Source organism: Sinocyclocheilus rhinocerous, unplaced genomic scaffold (genome assembly GCF_001515625.1).
Source record: "Sinocyclocheilus rhinocerous isolate Xijiao unplaced genomic scaffold, SAMN03320098_v1.1 scaffold1600, whole genome shotgun sequence".
Lineage (NCBI taxonomy): Eukaryota > Metazoa > Chordata > Actinopteri > Cypriniformes > Cyprinidae > Sinocyclocheilus > Sinocyclocheilus rhinocerous.
Window position 1 is genome coordinate 647,532 of NW_015665129.1, and position 8,391 is coordinate 655,922.

At 38.9% G+C, this 8,391-nt stretch overlaps 1 long non-coding RNA gene across 1 annotated transcript in view; it reads right to left on the reverse strand.

Annotated features, from left to right (window-relative positions):
• The window catches only part of LOC107731166 (uncharacterized), a 17,639-nt gene extending 12,343 nt beyond the window's left edge, over positions 1-5,296 (reverse strand). The window contains exon 1 of the long non-coding RNA XR_001638751.1: positions 5,221-5,296. This is a non-coding gene — a long non-coding RNA (uncharacterized LOC107731166). The remainder of the gene's footprint in view (positions 1-5,220) is intronic.
• Positions 5,297-8,391: the final 3,095 nt, after the last annotated feature.

Here is an 8,391-nt window from a genome sequence, read left to right on the forward strand (position 1 = left end):
AGGCGTAACTTTTATTCTCACTGTAGTATTGTTGACGCTGCAGCCATGTCGTGAAGACGATATCCGCTTCTTCATGCCTAGAGCAGATCTGTGCTGGTCACTGAGGGAATACAACAACTTCGCGCTGTGGATCGGCTTTCACCGTGGACGAAGCGGGGTCCAGCCCGGGGTCGTAAAAATTTTCTAAAACGTCAGGGGAGAAAATTTGTAAAATTATCTCGCAAGTCATCCACGCTGCTGAAAAACTGGACAACCCCAGTATGTTGTGCTCTACTCTAAGAGCAGAAAACCTTGATTTGCTCACTGTTGTGTGTAACCAGAAAGGAAGTCTGCAAAAATTGCACATCACAAAAGTATGCTCTGCTCTGTTTTAATATTAATATACATTCATAATGGATTTATTTGCTGGTGTTGAAAATAAATTTCATTTTAATATTTTATCTACTGAGGAGTCATGCACCAGCTGAGTAGAAAAAGAATAGGAATGCTGCCATGGAAAATAATAGGAATGCTGATGGTTTTATTTCTCCATGTATGATAGCACCTCCTGTCATTTAACAGTAAAAAGAGCCTATTCTGAAAACTGAGTCTATTCTGAAAATGCCTACTTTGCTACCTTGTGGAATTACATAGAAAAAGAGAAACATGTTCAAAATATAATCAACTGCCTGTAAAACTCACTTTTCTTTAAAGAGCCGCAACAATCGACGTTCTGCTACAGCACAGCTGCCAGAGAGTCAGATTGCATTTTGACTGGCCTATTGCTGCAGAACTCAGTGTTAACGCGACAGCTGTTGAGATGAGAAATGCACAGCAAAGCCAGGGAGCAGAGATGAACACTTGTCTTATCACACCCAGTGAACAATAAAGGCATCACACAACTGTGTGTACTCAAAAGGGAGTACCTGACAAACACTGGCTGGGAACCCATGACAGCACCAGGGGTTATCACTAATAATGAACTCTCTCTCACTCTCTTTCTTTCTGTGGCTTTCGCATATCTAATCAGACCTGAGGCAGAAGTGCTGAGTCGTTGCTGACTGAAAGCATGAACAAATGGTGTGTAACATGTTTTTGTTTCGTTTGATATAAATTGCAATGTACTCGCGGCCTCCAGACAGAACCATTAGCATTACTATATCACAAATCAGCTGGAGCCACGGAGCCTTCCATTAAAGAAAAACACCACAAGCACTGCTTTGACCTTTACGCTTGCTGATGTTAAAAACAAACACAGATTTTTATCCTGTTAGACAGGTGTAGGGGTCACCTTCAGCAAAACAACTCAGCGTGTTAGAAGAAACGCTATGTAAATATGACATATATATATACATTTGTTTTCATCTTTTTTTTCTTCCCTGGGCACCAGAGGGCTTCGGTCTTTTTGACATAGTAGTAATTTAATAGTGAACATCTATCACAATCAGGTAACTGATGTATGTAGAAGTGCGGCTGTGCGGGGGAATATTGATCATGCATCGAACCGGGGTGAGTCGGGAGAGCAATAAAATAGTTATGTTTTTGTGGAATGATCGCTTTTTTGTAATATTTTAAATTCATAGTATTGAAGTAGTATCTGTAATAAGAAAAAATTGTAAAAAAAAAAACAAAAAAAAACTTTTTGCACCCCTAGCATTTGCCTATTCCGCCTATATGCTACGGGCCAGCCCTGTGGCAGCTAGACAAGCACCAAACCATCTAAGACTCTGGTTAAAATAGTCGCAAATGTGATGGATAATTAAATATGCAAAAAAACTAATAAATTTAGACAGACAGGAAAGTAGTTTTCCTTTAGACAGGCACAAAGTAATTTTCAAATCAAAAGCAGTAGCTAGACAGCATGCAATTTTGGATGCAGCATTTGTATGCGTCCATGTGTGATTTCATCACATGTGATCTTTAGAGTGCACAGCAGTATTTTCAGCATAGAACAATGAACACAGCATGAGATGTTATATCCGATTTGAGAACAAATGACTCTTATGAACAGGCTGTTATTGAAAATTAGAACCTGTCCTTAATGACTTGAATAAAAACAGGTGCTTCTTATTAAGTCAGCTCGTCAGCTCAAAATAGCTCATTCAGAACCATTGATGAATTCACATTTCACACCCTCACTGACTGAACTACGAGTCTTACAAAATAAACCCTGAACAGTTACTGTGATGTATACTTCAGACTTTGAGACTTTACATTGGTCTAGACCAGTGTTTCCCAACCTTTTTTTAGTCGCGGCACCCTTTGGAAATTTACAGTAGGGTTAATATATTTAACATTTTTATTTTTTTATTATTATCCAAATAATGTTTAGTCCTAGAATGCTATTATTATCAGAACACGTGAGCATAACATAGCGGTTAGCAGATCAATGAATGAGAGGGCAGCGTTACCAGAGTTGCCCATATACCACACCATGTTACAACACAGTAGGGCTATTGCAGACAGAAACAATACTGTACTACATCGAACTAATTTTCGGCAGCCGAAATTTGGTGCATCTCTAATTATTGGCGACATCAGAAATGGATATTATATAATAGATGCTTTTTTGAACATTTTAGCAATTTAAAAATATTAAAAAATGATTTTTTTACACGGCACCCCTGCTCTCGACAGACGGCACCCCGGTTGGAAAACACTGGTCTAGACTACACTTGTTCAAAAGTCTGAGGTCAGTAAGATTTTTTTTTAAAGAAATTAATACTGTTATTCAGCAATGATGCATTTAATTGATGAAAGTGACAGTAAAGACTTTTACATTGTTACAAAAGAGTTCAAATAAAAAAAATTTAAATGCTTTTAATTCATCAAAGTATTCTGAAAAAAAAATCTGTATCTCGTAGGGATGTAACGATTCAGTCAACTCACGATGTGATACGATTCACGACAAAATGCTTTTTTGTGTGTGAAATTGAAATAGGCCTATGTCAAAAAATGAAATTGAAATTTTAAAACAAACCTCAAATCAAATAAATAAATAACACAAATAAATAATATCTCTTCATATAATCAAACTAAGGCGTTGCCTGTGTTCTGTCCATTTAGAGGCAACCACTGCATTTTAATCACGATCCAAACAAAGATGCTGCATACATGCAGCATGAGCCGTTTTTAATCTAAATTAGATTGTATAATTTAAAAATTTTAAGCAAAAACAGAATGGTCTGACTTTAGCTTTGTATAACTACTTCATAAAACATATCTGCATGAAACAAACACAGCAGACGGGCTAAATGAGACGCAAATTCACTCTTGGACAGCAGGTGGCGCTTATGGAACAGCAGCAATACAGCGTTTTCTTGGTTACCACTAAGCAGCACTGCACTAATGAACATTACGTTAATATGCATTATACAAAGGCAAGATGAAAAGAAAATACCATCTAAACTTATCTAAAGACAGTCAGTTCCTCTCAGAGATATATTCATATAAACTCCCACCCCCAACTGTATCACTATGTGTTTAACATCTCAACCAATTTGAATCGTCACACTTACATATTTGTATTGATTTTCAACTGGCTCGAGTGAATCGCTACATCCCTAGTATCTCAGTGTCCACAAAAACATTAAGCAACACAACTGTTTTCAACATTGATGATAATACTGTACTTAAGCACTAAATCAGCATATTAGACTGATTTCTGAAGGATCATGTGACACTGAAAACTGCAGTAATGATGCTGAAAATTCAGTTTTGCCATCACAAGATCCAGACTGACCTGCTGTGTTAGTGGCATTATGGCAATGGAACTGAGTGTTGTGTAGTGGCACTGCTTTTTCTCTTCACTGTATTCTGCACACCTCCTACTGAAAAGAGCAGCACTGCATGACTCCAACCAGTTTCATCAAAAAAAATAATAATAATTCTAGCTGACCAGCTGAAAGCTTAAGGATTAAGCACAAGAATAAATCACATTTTAATATATTAAAAAAATAGAAAATAGATTAATTAAAAGCAGTTCTTATTCATATGACAACATGTAATTAAAGGTACATATTGCACTCTCAATATAGTGTTAATATATTCTAAAACAACAAATATTTTCTTGTAGCTGAAATGGTGTAGCTGAATTATGAAAGACTCAAATCCTATGTTTAATTTAAAATCCACTTGACTCAATCCGAGGAGGCACATGCCTCAATTTGAATGGGCCTGATGCTTCTTGCCCCTTCATCAGATTCCTTGAATAAAACAGAAGATAATGCGTCTGCGTGTGCATGCCAGTTATTGACTGCAGTGGTGGGATATGAAATCTGATATTGAATTTGTACTGAATCACGGTGAATTATTGACTACTTTATTTTTAGGCAGCAGCGCATTTATAATTACTCATATAATGACTGCCCATGTTTGACGCACTGGGCTTTGATGCAATTTCTGTAGGTCTGATTTCAGAGACGCTGAACAGGAATGAATGAGAGAGAAAGGGGCATTGACGCAGCTGCATTAGCAGTCTTGTTCACACACGGAGTCAAGTACAAGAAGAGGGTGTCCGGCGCTCGGAAGAGGAAAACACTTCACATATGGATGCACAATTGTGTCAAATGCCGGTTTCAACAGACCCTCAAACACACTCACACAGACAACGCACAAATATAATGTACTAAATGCAGGAGGACCGTCCCAGAGGGGGCTTCATTTAGCAACACTCTGCTTAGCCAGGCAGACTGAAATGCCCCTCAAAGAGCAAGTCAGTCAATCTTGATGTTGATAGATGGCAGACTGAAACAAGCATCTTGGTCTCTCAGGTCTGTCTGTCTGACACGCTTCAAGTGTGCTGATTGCAAACCTTATAGTTTCACACCAGACCTTCACTGACGTCTGATCCATATTACACTCAAAAATCAATTATAAATCACAAGCTTCAATCAGATTGACATTTACAGTTTTGTTTGAGGGATTTTTTGAGAATTTCTGCAAACAGAACTATATTTTTCTTACATAGATATTTTCTTGTATAGGTTTGTATAAGTATTTTTTATAAGTATCTTGTATAAGTTATTATATGGCCGTGTAATAATCCATTCTTATTTCTGAAAAGACATTTTATGTTTTTTTTTTCATTTTCTATCTTTCATTTAACTATTTCTTTTCCATGTTAACCTATTATTGTGATGTAAGCTGTATTCAAAAAACGTTTTGCCTTAATAGACAGCATACGGCAGTAAGAAAGCAACAAGGCATGTCCGAAACCAATTACTGTCACATCCTGTTAACTGAGATCTTCATCTGATCGATTTTTGATGGCAGCACAGATGTATCCTTCACTGCCTATGATATCCCACTATCCTGTGCATTCTTATTCTGTGACAGTTGGGCTAATTAAAAATAAAGATGGTTCGTTGGTCAGTTTGTGTATAAATGCATGTCTTTGACCAACTTTTTCCACTTCTGATGTCATTTCTAGCGAGGAAATAAATATTTGCTTAGTTATCACCAAAGCTCTCTCTAATTTGTTGTAGATCAGTAAACTATTATGCTGCGTCATACGTCTGTCTGAAATAAGTTTCAGTAGGTTATGCGCAAATGCTGCCTGCAAAGTTGTTGCCTAAAAGACAAGAAAGGCAACAAGTCAGTTGCCTAAGCTATCGGACGCAGTCATAATCAATTTTAGATACATCTAAATGGTATGTCAAAACCACACAAACTATTGTGGTGAACAACAGTCAAGATGGCATTCCAAGGACCAGATTATGGCAGGGCCCCTCTCTAACTGCCGGTGTGGAGGGAGATGTGCCACACTGTGATTGGATCTTGGTGGAGGAACATATACAAATGTTCAGAACCATCAGATAAGATGCCAAGACAACTGCCAGACACCTCAAGCAGGACAGGAAGGGAGACCTTCTGCACTCACGACCACCTAAAAGAGGACTTCTCATTGGACTAAGGGTTGACCCTCACCATCACACCCAATCCTAAGGTTTAGGAAATGACTATCATAAAAATTCCTTCAGATCTCTGGATGCAACAGCAGTGGCTGAAACAAAGAAAGGCCACAAAGATCTATCCAAATCCATTCATACATATGTTTGGAGACCTTTAATAGACGTAAACTACAACGTATTCACGTCACATATTATGTTATGAATAGGTGATAGTTCAACAGTTTCATATCATGTTTGGACTCTTTTTGCTCCCAATGAGGTTGGTAATAATTTGAAAGAGGTTTGGTAAAGAAAAACTGCATGAGTAAAATGTTAAAGACACTGTTTAACTTTGTACTCCACTATATGCAAATGAGTTCCACACTAGGGCGGGTAACACCATGGCCACCTCGGACACAAGAGGCCAATCACATTTCTGGAATGGAGAGGCGCCAGATTCCAGTCTTCTCCTCATCAGAAGGAGATAAAGGAACCTTCCCAAAGACACTCCTTGTTCTGAGTCTCCGGCACGTCCAGAGAGACACTAACAGAAACATCGAGGTTCTGAGTCTTTCGTCCGGAGAGACAGTAACAGATAACCGTTCTGAGTCTGAGCCCCGCAAGGTTGAGACAATAGCAGATCAACCTCCGTTCTGAGTCTCGGTCCTGTAAGGAGAGAGACACTAACAGAAACACCAAAGTTCTGTGTTTCCAACCTGGGTAGTAGGAGGCAATAACAGATTCAACGGTTCTGAGCTCCAATCCTGCATAGGAAAGGACACTCACTACCAGATACAGCATTCTGAGTTTCTGGCCTGACGAGGAAAGAGACTTCAAGACAGCTAAGGTTCAACTCAGCTCTTGAGTAAACCTTCTATATTGCATTCGGTTGCCCTTCAGATGCAAAGGACCCAGCAGTGACGGACCCCGCCTGACTCTTGCCGCTCCAAAAGCGCCGCAGCCCAGTCCGCAAAGGACCTCCGCAGTGGCAGACACTGCCTGAAACACACGGCTCCTCAACATCGCAGCCAGGCTGCAAAGGACCCCGTGATGACCCATCTGACCCAGCTGCCCGGTCCATGCTCTAAGGACCCCCTGTGGCACAACAGAAGTTCAGCATCCTCCAGGTCAGCACATCGACGGCTACCGGAACGCAACTCTGTGCCCTCCCCACTGCACGCATTACCTGTGGAAGACGTCTCTACCGCTGGATTGATCACCCGACCGTGGAACATAAATATATACTTACCAAACCTCTTTCCTAAAGACCTTGGCTTAGTTTATACCTGCAGCCTATGTTTTCTAACCTGTTTAGATAACATTTATTTTGGGTCAGCATTACAAATAATAGCTATATTATTTGTTCAAAGATAAATAAGCAGTTATTTATCGCTATTTCTACCAGAGCCATTAAGTGGTTTCCATAAGCAACATTACCATAGAATTCTCTTCCATTGCTACATTCAGCTCAACAGCATTGCATTTATTCATTCTGGGTTCACTCTATTTATTTGTTTCTACGATTTATTTGGTATCTTTGTTCTTGTTTAGTTGTTTATTATCTATTAGCAGTGCATATCAATTTATTGGTATCATTACTAGTTGTTGTATTTGTAGCTCTCTCCACGACAACACATACACAGGTTGGTTCTTTAGAACGGGCGTTCTAAAGTACAAAATACATCAAACACAAAATGGCGCTTAGCACTATTATGAACACTTTCGCTACATTTTACAAACAAATACCTCTTTGGCTGCCTGTCATGAAAAGAGGTCTTAGAGTTTATGAAAATCTTCTTTTTGTTTTGATTTTAAACTTAAACGTATTTTAACTTAGCAGAGCCTTGTGATGCACCCGCTCATCATCAGTCCATCGGGGTGACTGACAAGCACGTCATTTCCGTTAAAGTGACGAATTCTCGCACCTTATGTTTTAAAGTGCACCAAATTAATTTACACCACATTACAACACATTTACATTTTTAAATTGAACCTCAAATGAATTAATACAAGAACTTATGGAGTTAATTACAAAATTAATTATGAAACAAATATACAGAACATCTACATAACAGCACCAATCCAAGGCTCTACTATCTACTATCTAAACCACCAATCCTTCAGATAAATCAGTTGACCAACTTCCTCCAGTTTGTGATTCTCAAATTGTTGAACTGCTTGTGAGAAACACACTCATATTGCCAAAATAACAGTCCTCGACTGGCGCTCTGAACTGAGCAAGGTGGGAATTGGTCATCTGATATACGCATAACCGCACCTTGAGTGACGTGTGACCCCAAAATCACAAGGTCTTTGGTGACGTGAGTCTCATTTACTACACTCATTTACTGTTGGTTGCTTTACAAGTTAGTTAGTCAGTCTCTTCCTGTCTAAGTGTCTGGTTCTCAGGCAGAATATTAATCAGGCATTATGCTGTCAAATGTCTGGTCACACAAGATGACAAATGCAAGGCTAGAGTCAAGTGGTTAAAGTAGCAGCAGATGAGTGTTCATTGGTCCTT